This window comes from Procambarus clarkii, chromosome 14, assembly GCF_040958095.1.
Source record: "Procambarus clarkii isolate CNS0578487 chromosome 14, FALCON_Pclarkii_2.0, whole genome shotgun sequence".
Taxonomy (NCBI): Eukaryota; Metazoa; Arthropoda; class Malacostraca; order Decapoda; family Cambaridae; genus Procambarus; species Procambarus clarkii.
Genome location: NC_091163.1, coordinates 3,375,692 through 3,393,259, shown reverse-complemented (window position 1 = coordinate 3,393,259; position 17,568 = coordinate 3,375,692).

Genomic DNA, 17,568 nt, shown 5'->3' with positions numbered 1-17,568 from the left:
GACAACACCACACAACGCACACCACCGTCACCACCACACACCACCGACACCACCTCACACCACCGACACCACCGTCACCACCGACACAACCACACACACCACCACACACCACCGTCACCACCACACACCAACCAACACCACCAAACACCACCGTCACCACTACACATCACCGACACTATAAATCACTTCCGTCACCACCACACACCACCTACACCACCACACACCACCGTCACCACCACACACCACAGACACCACCAACACACTTCCGTCACCATCACACACCACCGTCACCATCACACAACACCGTCACCACCACACACCACCGTCACAACCACACACAACTATCACCATTGTACACCACCGTCACCACCACACACCACCGTCATCACCACACACCACCGTCACGGTAACACAACATCGTCACCAACACACAACATCGTCACCACCACACGACAACGTCACCATCAAACTCCACCGTCACCATCATACACCACCATCACCAACACACACCACCGTCACCATCACACAACACCGTCACCACCACACATTACCGTCACCATCACACACAACCGTCATAACCAAACACCACCGTCACCATCACAAATCACCGTCACCACTACACACTATCAAACACCACCGTCGCCATCACTCACTATCGTCACCATCACACACTATCGTCACCATCACACACTATCGTCACCATCACACACTATCGTCACCACCACTCACAACCGTCACCACCACACACCACCGTCATCACCAAACACCACCGTCACCACCACACACAACTATCACCATTATACACCACCGTCACCACCACACACCACCTTCAGCACCACACACCACCGTTACCACGAAACACCAAACACCACAGTCACCATCAAACACCACATTAACCACCATCGTCATCACCACACCCCACCTTCACCATCACACACCACCGTCACCATCACACACCACCGTCACCATCACACACCATCGTCACCAACACACATCACCGTCACCACCAACATCACCATCACCGTCACCACCACACACCACCGACACCACCACACAACGCACATCACCGTCACCACCACACACCACCGACACCACCACACATCACCGTCACCACAGACCACCGTCTCCACCCCACACCACAGACACCACCACACACCACCGACACCACTACACACCACCGACACCACCACACAATAACCAACACCACCACACACTAACAAACACCACCACACACCACCGTTACCACCACACACCACCGTCACGATCACACACCACCGTCACAATCACACACCGCCGTCACCACCAAACACCACCGTCACCACCACACACCACCGTCATACCACATCCCACCTTCACCATCACACACCACCGTCACCACCACATACCAACGCCACCATCACACACCACCGTCACCACCACACACCACCGTCACCACCACACACAACTATCACCATTATACACCACCGTCACCACCACACACCACCGTCAGAACCACACACCACCGTCACCACCACACACCAAAGACCACAGTCACCACCACACACCAAACACCACAGTCACCACCACACACCAAACACCACAGTCACCACCACACACCACCGTCACCACCACACATCACCGTCACCACCACACACAACTATCACCATTATACACCACCGTCACCACCACACACCATCGTCACCTCCCCACACCACCGACACCAACACACACCACTGACACCATCACACACCACCGACACCACCACACAACGCACACCACCGACACCACCACACACCACCGACACCACCACACACCACCGTCACCACCGACACAACCACACACACCACAGTCACCACCACACACCACTGTCACCACCACACACCACCGTCACCAGCACACACCACCGTCACCACACACCACCGTCACCACCCCACACCACCGACACCACCACTCACCACCGACACCACCACACACCAACTAACACCACCACACACCAACCAACACCACCACACACCACCGTCACCACCACACATCACCGACACTATAACCCACTTCCGTCACCACCACACACCACCTACACCACCACACACCACCGTCACCACCACTCACCACCGTCACCACCACCACCACAGACCACCGTCACCACCACCACAGACCACCGTCACCACCACCACAGACCACCGTCAGCACCACACCCCACCGTTACCACCACACACCACCGACACCACCACACAACGCACACCACCTTCACCACCACACACCACCGACACCACCTCACACCACCGACACCACCAAACACCACCGTCACCACCGACACAACCACACCACCACACACCACCGTCACCACCACACACCAACCAACACCACCACACACCACCGTCACCACCACACATCACCGACACTATAAATCACTTCCATCACCACCACACACCACCTACACCACCACACACCACCGTCACCACCACACACCACCGTCACCACCACACACCACAGACACCACCAACATACTACCGTCACCATCACACAACACCGTCACCACCACACACCACCGTCACAACTACACACAACTATCACCATTGTACACCACCGTCACCACCACACACCACCGTCATCACCACACACCACCGTCACGGTAACACAACATCGTCACCAACACACAACATCGTCACCGCCACACGCCACCGTCACCATCACACTCCACCGTCACCATCAAACTCCACCGTCACCATCACACACCACCATCACCAACACACACCACCATCACCAACACACACCACCGTCACCATCACACAACACCGTCACCACCACACATTACCGTCACCATCACACACAACCGTCATCACCAAACACCACCGTCACCATCACAAATCACCGTCACCACTACACACTATCAAACACCACCGTCGCCATCACTCACTATCGTCACCATCACACACCACCGTCACCATCACACAACACCGTCACCACCACACACCACCGTCACAACCACACACAACTATCACCATTGTACACCACCGTCACCACCACACACCACCGTCACCACCACACACCACCGTCACCACCACACACCACCGACACTATAACTCACTTCCGTCACCACCACACACTACCTACACCACCACACACCACCGTCACCACCACACACCACCGTCACCACCACCACAGACCCCGTCACCACCACCACACACCACCGTCACCACCACCACAGACAACCGTCAGCACCACACCCCACCGTTACCACCACACACCACCGTCACCACCACACACCATCGTCACCACCACACACCACCGACACCAACACACACCACCGACAACACCACACAACGCACACCACCTTCACCACCACACACCACCGACACCACCACACACCACCGACACCACCACACACCACCGACACCACCAAACACCACCGTCACCACCGACACAACCACACTAACCACCACACACCACCGTCACCACCACACACCAACCAACACCACCACACACCACCGACACTATAAATCACTTCCGTCACCACCACACACCACCTACACCACCACACACCACCGTCACCACCACACACCACAGACACCACCAACACACTTCCGTCACCATCACACACCACCGTCACCATCACGCAACACCGTCACCACCACACACCACCGTCACAACCACACACAACTATCACCATTGTACACCACCGTCACCACCACACACCACCGTCATCACCACACACCACCGTCACGGTAACACAACATCGTCACCAACACACAACATCGTCACCACCACACGACACCGTCACCATCAAACTCCACCGTCACCATCACACTCCACCATCACCAACACACACCACCGTCACCATCACACAACACCGTCACCACCACACATTACCGTCACCATCACACACAACCGTCATCACCAAACACCACCGTCACCATCACAAATCACCGTCACCACTACACACTATCAAACACCACCGTCGCCATCACTCACTATCGTCACCATCACACACTATCGTCACCATCACACACTATCGTCACCATCACACACTATCGTCACCACCACTCACAACCGTCACCACCACACACCACCATCATCACCACACACCACCGTCACCACCACACACAACTATCACCATTATACACCACCGTCACCACCACACACCACCTTCAGCACCACACACCACCGTCACCACGAAACACCAAACACCACAGTCACCATCAAACACCACATTAACCACCATCGTCATCACCACACCCCACCTTCACCCTCACACACCACCGTCACCATCACACACCACCGTCACCATCACACACCACCGTCACCATCACACACCATCGTCACCAACACACATCACCGTCACCACCAACATCACCATCACCGTCACCACCACACACCACCGACACCACCACACAACGCACACCACCGTCACCACCACACACCACCGTCACCACCACACATCACTGTCACCACAGACCACCGTCTCCACCCCACACCACCGACACCACCACACACCACCGACACCACCACACACCAACCAACACCACCACACACCAACAAACACCACCACACACCACCGTTACCACCACACACCACCGTCACGATCACACACCACCGTCACAACCACACACCGCTTTCACCACCAAACACCACCGTCACCACTACACACCACCGTCATACCACATCCCACCTTCACCATCACACACCACCGTCACCACCACATACCAACGCCACCATCACATACCACCGTCACCACCACACACCACCGACACCACCACACACCACCGTCACCACCGACACAACCACACACACCACTGTCACCACCACACACCACCGTCACCAGCACACACCACCGTCACCACACACCACCGTCACCATCCCACACCACCGACACCACCACACACCACCGACACCACCGCACACCAACCAACACCACCACACACCAACCAACACCACCACACCCCACCGTTACCACCACACACCACCGTCACCACCACACACAATCGTCACCACCACACACCACCGACACCACCACACAACGCACACCACCTTCACCACCACACACCACCGACACCACCTCACACCACCGACACCACCAAACACCACCGTCACCACCGACACAACCACACACACCACCACACACCACCGTCACCACCACACACCAACCAACACCACCACACACCACCGTCACCACCACACATCACCGACACTATAAATCACTTCCATCACCACCACACACCACCTACACCACCACACACCACCACACACCACCGTCACCACCACACACCACAGACACCACCAACATACTACCGTCACCATCACACACCACCGTCACCATCACACAACACCGCCACCACCACACACCACCGTCACAACCACACACAACTATCACCATTGTACACCACCGTCACCACCACACACCACAGACACCACCAACATACTACCGTCACCATCACACACCACCGTCACCATCACACAACACCGTCACCACCACACACCACCGTCACAACCACACACAACTATCACCATTGTACACCACCGTCACCACCACACACCACCGTCATCACCACACACCACCGTCACGGTAACACAACATCGTCACCAACACACAACATCGTCACCACCACACGACACCGTCACCATCAAACTCCACCGTCACCATCACACACCACCATCACCAACACACACCACCGTCACCACCACACATCACCGTCACCACAGACCACCGTCTCCACCCCACACCACCGACACCACCACACACCACCGACACCACCACACACCACCGACACCACCACACACCAACCAACACCACCACACACCAACAAACACCACCACACACCACCGTTACCACCACACACCACCGTCACGATCACACACCACCGTCACAACCACACACCGCTTTCACCACCAAACACCACCGTCACCACTACACACCACCGTCATACCACATCCCACCTTCACCATCACACACCACCGTCACCACCACATACCAACGCCACCATCACATACCACCGTCACCACCACACACCCCCGACACCACCACACACCACCGTCACCACCGACACAACCACACACACCACTGTCACCACCACACACCACCGTCACCAGCACACACCACCGTCACCAGCACACACCACCGTCACCACACACCACCGTCACCATCCCACACCACCGACACCACCACACACCACCGACACCACCGCACACCAACCAACACCACCACACACCAACCAACACCACCACACCCCACCGTTACCACCACACACCACCGTCACCACCACACACAATCGTCACCACCACACACCACCGACACCACCACACAACGCACACCACCTTCACCACCACACACCACCGACACCACCTCACACCACCGACACCACCAAACACCACCGTCACCACCGACACAACCACACACACCACCACACACCACCGTCACCACCACACACCAACCAACACCACCACACACCACCGTCACCACCACACATCACCGACACTATAAATCACTTCCATCACCACCACACACCACCTACACCACCGTCACCACCACACACCACCGTCACCACCACACAACACAGACACCACCAACATACTACCGTCACCATCACACACCACCGTCACCAACACACAACATCGTCACCGCCACACGCCACCGTCACCATCACACTCCACCGTCACCATCAAACTCCACAGTCACAATCACACACCACCATCACCAACACACACCACCGTCACCATCACCAACACACACCACCGTCACCATCACACAACACCGTCACCACCACACATTACCGTCACCATCACACACAACCGTCATCACCAAACACCACCGTCACCATCACAAATCACCGTCACCACTACACACTATCAAACACCACCGTCGCCATCACTCACTATCGTCACCATCACACACTATCGTCACCATCACACACTATCGTCACCATCACACACGATCGTCACCACCACACACCACCGTCACCACCACACACAACTATCACCATTATACACCACCGTCACCACCACACACCACCGTCAGAACCACACACCACCGTCACCACCACACACCAAACACCACAGTCACCACCACACACCACCGTCACCACCACACACAGCTATCACCATTATACACCACCGTCACCACCACACACCACCTTCAGCACCACACACCACCGTCACCACCACACACCAAACACCACAGTCACCACCAAACACCACATTAACCACCATCGTCATCACCACACCCCACCTTCACAATCACACCACCTTCACCATCACACACCACCGTCACCATCACACACCATCGTCACCAACACACATCACCGTCACCCCCACCGTCACCACCACACACCATCGTCACCACCACACACCACCGACACTAACACACACCACCGACACCAACACACCCCACCGACACCACCACACAACGCACACCACCGACACCACCACACACCACCGACACCACCACACACCACCGTCACCACCGACACAACCACACACACCACCGTCACCACCACACACCACCGACACCACCACACACCCCTGTCACCACCACACACCACCGTCACCAGCACACACCACCGTCACCACACACCACCGTCACCACCCCACACCACCGACACCACCACACACCACCGACACCACCACACACCACCGACACCACCACACACCAACCAACACCACCACACACCACCGTCACCACCACACACCACCGACACTATAACTCACTTCCGTCACCACTACACACCACCTACACCACCACACACCACCGTCACCACCACACACCACCGTCACTACCACTACAGACCACCGTCACCACTACCACACACCACCGTCACCGCCACCACAGACAACCGTCAGCACCACACCCCACCGTTACCACCACACTCCACCGTCACCACCACACACCATCGTCACCACCACACACCACCGACACCAACACACACCACCGACAACACCACACAACGCACACCACCGTCACCACCACACACCACCGACACCACCTCACACCACCGACACCACCGTCACCACCGACACAACCACACACACCACCACACACCACCGTCACCACCACACACCAACCAACACCACCAAACACCACCGTCACCACTACACATCACCGACACTATAAATCACTTCCGTCACCACCACACACCACCTACACCACCACACACCACCGTCACCACCACACACCACAGACACCACCAACACACTTCCGTCACCATCACACACCACCGTCACCATCACACAACACCGTCACCACCACACACCACCGTCACAACCACACACAACTATCACCATTGTACACCACCGTCACCACCACACACCACCGTCATCACCACACACCACCGTCACGGTAACACAACATCGTCACCAACACACAACATCGTCACCACCACACGACAACGTCACCATCAAACTCCACCGTCACCATCACACACCACCATCACCAACACACACCACCGTCACCATCACACAACACCGTCACCACCACACATTACCGTCACCATCACACACAACCGTCATAACCAAACACCACCGTCACCATCACAAATCACCGTCACCACTACACACTATCAAACACCACCGTCGCCATCACTCACTATCGTCACCATCACACACTATCGTCACCATCACACACTATCGTCACCATCACACACTATCGTCACCACCACTCACAACCGTCACCACCACACACCACCGTCATAACCACACACCACCGTCACCACCACACACAACTATCACCATTATACACCACCGTCACCACCACACACCACCTTCAGCACCACACACCACCGTTACCACGAAACACCAAACACCACAGTCACCATCAAACACCACATTAACCACCATCGTCATCACCACACCCCACCTTCACCATCACACACCACCGTCACCATCACACACCACCGTCACCATCACACACCATCGTCACCAACACACATCACCGTCACCACCAACATCACCATCACCGTCACCACCACACACCACCGACACCACCACACAACGCACATCACCGTCACCACCACACACCACCGACACCACCACACATCACCGTCACCACAGACCACCGTCTCCACCCCACACCACAGACACCACCACACACCACCGACACCACTACACACCACCGACACCACCACACAATAACCAACACCACCACACACTAACAAACACCACCACACACCACCGTTACCACCACACACCACCGTCACGATCACACACCACCGTCACAATCACACACCGCCGTCACCACCAAACACCACCGTCACCACCACACACCACCGTCATACCACATCCCACCTTCACCATCACACACCACCGTCACCACCACATACCAACGCCACCATCACACACCACCGTCACCACCACACACCACCGTCACCACCACACACAACTATCACCATTATACACCACCGTCACCACCACACACCACCGTCAGAACCACACACCACCGTCACCACCACACACCAAAGACCACAGTCACCACCACACACCAAACACCACAGTCACCACCACACACCAAACACCACAGTCACCACCACACACCACCGTCACCACCACACATCACCGTCACCACCACACACAACTATCACCATTATACACCACCGTCACCACCACACACCATCGTCACCACCCCACACCACCGACACCAACACACACCACTGACACCATCACACACCACCGACACCACCACACAACGCACACCACCGACACCACCACACACCACCGACACCACCACACACCACCGTCACCACCGACACAACCACACACACCACAGTCACCACCACACACCACTGTCACCACCACACACCACCGTCACCAGCACACACCACCGTCACCACGCACCACCGTCACCACCCCACACCACCGACACCACCACTCACCACCGACACCACCACACACCAACTAACACCACCACACACCAACCAACACCACCACACACCACCGTCACCACCACACATCACCGACACTATAACCCACTTCCGTCACCACCACACACCACCTACACCACCACACACCACCGTCACCACCACTCACCACCGTCACCACCACCACCACAGACCACCGTCACCACCACCACAGACCACCGTCACCACCACCACAGACCACCGTCAGCACCACACCCCACCGTTACCACCACACACCACCGTCACCACCACACACCTTCGTCACCACCACACACCACCGACACCACCACACAACGCACACCACCTTCACCACCACACACCACCGACACCACCTCACACCACCGACACCACCAAACACCACCGTCACCACCGACACAACCACACCACCACACACCACCGTCACCACCACACACCAACCAACACCACCACACACCACCGTCACCACCACACATCACCGACACTATAAATCACTTCCATCACCACCACACACCACCTACACCACCACACACCACCGTCACCACCACACACCACCGTCACCACCACACACCACCGTCACAACCACACACAACTATCACCATTGTACACCACCGTCACCACCACACACCACCGTCATCACCACACACCACCGTCACGGTAACACAACATCGTCACCAACACACAACATCGTCACCGCCACACGCCACCGTCACCATCACACTCCACCGTCACCATCAAACTCCAACGTCACCATCACACACCACCATCACCAACACACACCACCATCACCAACACACACCACCGTCACCATCACACAACACCGTCACCACCACACATTACCGTCACCATCACACACAACCGTCATCACCAAACACCACCGTCACCATCACAAATCACCGTCACCACTACACACTATCAAACACCACCGTCGCCATCACTCACTATCGTCACCATCACACACCACCGTCACCATCACACAACACCGTCACCACCACACACCACCGTCACAACCACACACAACTATCACCATTGTACACCACCGTCACCACCACACACCACCGTCACCACCACACACCACCGTCACCACCACACACCACCGACACTATAACTCACTTCCGTCACCACCACACACTACCTACACCACCACACACCACCGTCACCACCACACACCACCGTCACCACCACCACAGACCACCGTCACCACCACCACACACCACCGTCACCACCACCACAGACAACCGTCAGCACCACACCCCACCGTTACCACCACACACCACCGTCACCACCACACACCATCGTCACCACCACACACCACCGACACCAACACACACCACCGACAACACCACACAACGCACACCACCTTCACCACCACACACCACCGACACCACCACACACCACCGACACCACCACACACCACCGACACCACCAAACACCACCGTCACCACCGACACAACCACACTAACCACCACACACCACCGTCACCACCACACACCAACCAACACCACCACACACCACCGACACTATAAATCACTTCCGTCACCACCACACACCACCTACACCACCACACACCACCGTCACCACCACACACCACAGACACCACCAACACACTTCCGTCACCATCACACACCACCGTCACCATCACGCAACACCGTCACCACCACACACCACCGTCACAACCACACACAACTATCACCATTGTACACCACCGTCACCACCACACACCACCGTCATCACCACACACCACCGTCACGGTAACACAACATCGTCACCAACACACAACATCGTCACCACCACACGACACCGTCACCATCAAACTCCACCGTCACCATCACACTCCACCATCACCAACACACACCACCGTCACCATCACACAACACCGTCACCACCACACATTACCGTCACCATCACACACAACCGTCATCACCAAACACCACCGTCACCATCACAAATCACCGTCACCACTACACACTATCAAACACCACCGTCGCCATCACTCACTATCGTCACCATCACACACTATCGTCACCATCACACACTATCGTCACCATCACACACTATCGTCACCACCACTCACAACCGTCACCACCACACACCACCATCATCACCACACACCACCGTCACCACCACACACAACTATCACCATTATACACCACCGTCACCACCACACACCACCTTCAGCACCACACACCACCGTCACCACGAAACACCAAACACCACAGTCACCATCAAACACCACATTAACCACCATCGTCATCACCACACCCCACCTTCACCCTCACACACCACCGTCACCATCACACACCACCGTCACCATCACACACCACCGTCACCATCACACACCATCGTCACCAACACACATCACCGTCACCACCAACATCACCATCACCGTCACCACCACACACCACCGACACCACCACACAACGCACACCACCGTCACCACCACACACCACCGTCACCACCACACATCACTGTCACCACAGACCACCGTCTCCACCCCACACCACCGACACCACCACACACCACCGACACCACCACACACCAACCAACACCACCACACACCAACAAACACCACCACACACCACCGTTACCACCACACACCACCGTCACGATCACACACCACCGTCACAACCACACACCGCTTTCACCACCAAACACCACCGTCACCACTACACACCACCGTCATACCACATCCCACCTTCACCATCACACACCACCGTCACCACCACATACCAACGCCACCATCACATACCACCGTCACCACCACACACCACCGACACCACCACACACCACCGTCACCACCGACACAACCACACACACCACTGTCACCACCACACACCACCGTCACCAGCACACACCACCGTCACCACACACCACCGTCACCATCCCACACCACCGACACCACCACACACCACCGACACCACCGCACACCAACCAACACCACCACACACCAACCAACACCACCACACCCCACCGTTACCACCACACACCACCGTCACCACCACACACAATCGTCACCACCACACACCACCGACACCACCACACAACGCACACCACCTTCACCACCACACACCACCGACACCACCTCACACCACCGACACCACCAAACACCACCGTCACCACCGACACAACCACACACACCACCACACACCACCGTCACCACCACACACCAACCAACACCACCACACACCACCGTCACCACCACACATCACCGACACTATAAATCACTTCCATCACCACCACACACCACCTACACCACCACACACCACCGTCACCACCACACACCACCGTCACCACCACACACCACAGACACCACCAACATACTACCGTCACCATCACACACCACCGTCACCATCACACAACACCGCCACCACCACACACCACCGTCACAACCACACACAACTATCACCATTGTACACCACCGTCACCACCACACACCACAGACACCACCAACATACTACCGTCACCATCACACACCACCGTCACCAACACACAACATCGTCACCGCCACACGCCACCGTCACCATCACACTCCACCGTCACCATCAAACTCCACAGTCACAATCACACACCACCATCACCAACACACACCACCGTCACCTTCACCAACACACACCACCGTCACCATCACACAACACCGTCACCACCACACATTACCGTCACCATCACACACAACCGTCATCACCAAACACCACCGTCACCATCACAAATCACCGTCACCACTACACACTTTCAAACACCACCGTCGCCATCACTCACTATCGTCACCATCACACACTATCGTCACCATCACACACTATCGTCACCATCACACACGATCGTCACCACCACACACCACCGTCACCACCACACACAACTATCACCATTATACACCACCGTCACCACCACACACCACCGTCAGAACCACACACCACCGTCACCACCACACACCAAACACCACAGTCACCACCACACACCACCGTCACCACCACACACAGCTATCACCATTATACACCACCGTCACCACCACACACCACCTTCAGCACCACACACCACCGTCACCACCACACACCAAACACCACAGTCACCACCAAACACCACATTAACCACCATCGTCATCACCACACCCCACCTTCACCATCACACACCACCTTCACCATCACACACCACCGTCACCATCACACACCATCGTCACCAACACACATCACCGTCACCCCCACCGTCACCACCACACACCATCGTCACCACCACACACCACCGACACTAACACACACCACCGACACCACCACACAACGCACACCACCGACACCACCACACACCACCGACACCACCACACACCACCGTCACCACCGACACAACCACACACACCACCGTCACCACCACACACCACCGACACCACCACACACCCCTGTCACCACCACACACCACCGTCACCAGCACACACCACCGTCACCACACACCACCGTCACCACCCCACACCACCGACACCACCACACACCACCGACACCACCACACACCACCGACACCACCACACACCAACCAACACCACCACACACCACCGTCACCACCACACACCACCGACACTATAACTCACTTCCGTCACCACCACACACCACCTACACCACAACACACCACCGTCACCACCACACACCACCGTCACTACCACCACAGACCACCGTCACCACTACCACACACCACCGTCACCGCCACCACAGACAACCGTCAGCACCACACCCCACCGTTACCACCACACTCCACCGTCACCACCACACACCATCGTCACCACCACACACCACCGACACCAACACACACCACCGACAACACCACACAACGCACACCACCGTCACCACCACACACCACCGACACCACCTCACACCACCGACACCACCGTCACCACCGACACAACCACACACACCACCACACACCACCGTCACCACCACACACCAACCAACACCACCACACACCACCGTCACCACTACACATCACCGACACTATAAATCACTTCCGTCACCACCACACACCACCTACACCAGCACACACCACCGTCACCACCACACACCACAGACACCACCAACACACTTCCGTCACCATCACACACCACCGTCACCATCACACAACACCGTCACCACCACACACCTCCGTCACAACCACACACAACTATCACCATTGTACACCACCGTCACCACCACACACCACCGTCATCACCACACACCACCGTCACGGTAACACAACATCGTCACCAACACACAACATCGTCACCACCACACGACACCGTCACCATCAAACTCCACCGTCACCATCACACACCACCATCACCAACACACACCACCGTCACCATCACACAACACCGTCACCACCACACATTACCGTCACCATCACACACAACCGTCATCACCAAACACCACCGTCACCATCACAAATCACCGTCACCACTACACACTATCAAACACCACCGTCGCCATCACTCACTATCGTCACCATCACACACTATCGTCACCATCACACACTATCGTCACCATCAAACACTATCGTCACCACCACTCACAACCGTCACCACCACACACCACCGTCATCACCACACACCACCGTCACCACCACACACAACTATCACCATTATACACCACCGTCACCACCACACACCACCTTCAGCACCACACACCACCGTTACCACGAAACACCAAACACCACAGTCACCATCAAACACCACATTAACCACCATCGTCATCACCACACCCCACCTTCACCATCACACACCACCGTCACCATCACACACCACCGTCACCATCACACACCATCGTCACCAACACACATCACCGTCACCACCAACATCACCATCACCGTCACCACCACACACCACCGACACCACCACACAACGCACATCACCGTCACCACCACACACCACCGACACCACCACACATCACCGTCACCACAGACCACCGTCTCCACCCCACACCACAGACACCACCACACACCACCGACACCACTACACACCACCGACACCAACACACACCAACCAACACCACCACACACTAACAAACACCACCACACACCACCGTTACCACCACACACCACCGTCACGATCACACACCACCGTCACAATCACACACCGCCGTCACCACCAAACACCACCGTCACCACCACACACCACCGTCATACCACATCCCACCTTCACCATCACACACCACCGTCACCACCACATACCTACGCCACCATCACACACCACCGTCACCACCACACACCACCGTCACCACCACACACAACTATCACCATTATACACCACCACACACCACCGTCAGAACCACACACCACCGTCACCACCACACACCAAAGACCACAGTCACCACCACACACCAAACACCACAGTCACCACCACACACCAAACACCACAGTCACCACCACACACCACCGTCACCACCACACATCACCGTCACCACCACACACAACTATCACCATTATACACCACCGTCACCACCACACACCATCGTCACCACCCCACACCACCGACACCAACACACACCACTGACACCATCACACACCACCGACACCACCACACAACGCACACCACCGACACCACCACACACCACCACACACCACCGACACAACCACACACACCACAGTCACCACCACACACCACTGTCACCACCACACACCACCGTCACCAGCACACACCACCGTCACCACACACCACCGTCACCACCCCACACCACCGACACCACCACTCACCACCGACACCACCACACACCAACTAACACCACCACACACCAACCAACACCACCACACACCACCGTCACCACCACACATCACCGACACTATAACCCACTTCCGTCACCACCACACACCACCTACACCACCACACACCACCGTCACCACCACACACCACCGTCACCACCACCACAGACCACCGTCACCACCACCACAGACCACCGTCACCACCACCACAGACCACCGTCAGCACCACACCCCACCGTTACCACCACACACCACCGTCACCACCACACACCTTCGTCACCACCACACACCACCACACAACGCACACCACCTTCACCACCACACACCACCGACACCACCTCACACCACCGACACCACCAAACACCACTGTCACCACCGACACAACCACACCACCACACACCACCGTCACCACCACACACCAACCAACACCACCACACACCACCGTCACCACCACACATCACCGACACTATAAATCACTTCCATCACCACCACACACCACCTACACCACCACACACCACCGTCACCACCACACACCACCGTCACCACCACACACCACAGACACCACCAACATACTACCGTCACCATCACACACCACCGTCACCATTGTACACCACCGTCACCACCACACACCACCGTCATCACCACACACCACCGTCACGGTAACACAACATCGTCACCAACACACAACATCGTCACCGCCACACGCCACCGTCACCATCACACTCCACCGTCACCATCAAACTCCACCGTCACCATCACACACCACCATCACCAACACACACCACCGTCACCATCACACAACACCGTCACCACCACACATTACCGTCACCATCACACACAACCGTCATCACCAAACACCACCGTCACCATCACAAATCACCGTCACCACTACACACTATCAAACACCACCGTCGCCATCACTCACTATCGTCACCATCACACACTATCGTCACCATCACACACTATCGTCACCATCACAAACGATCGTCACCACCACACACCACCGTCACCACCACACACAACTATC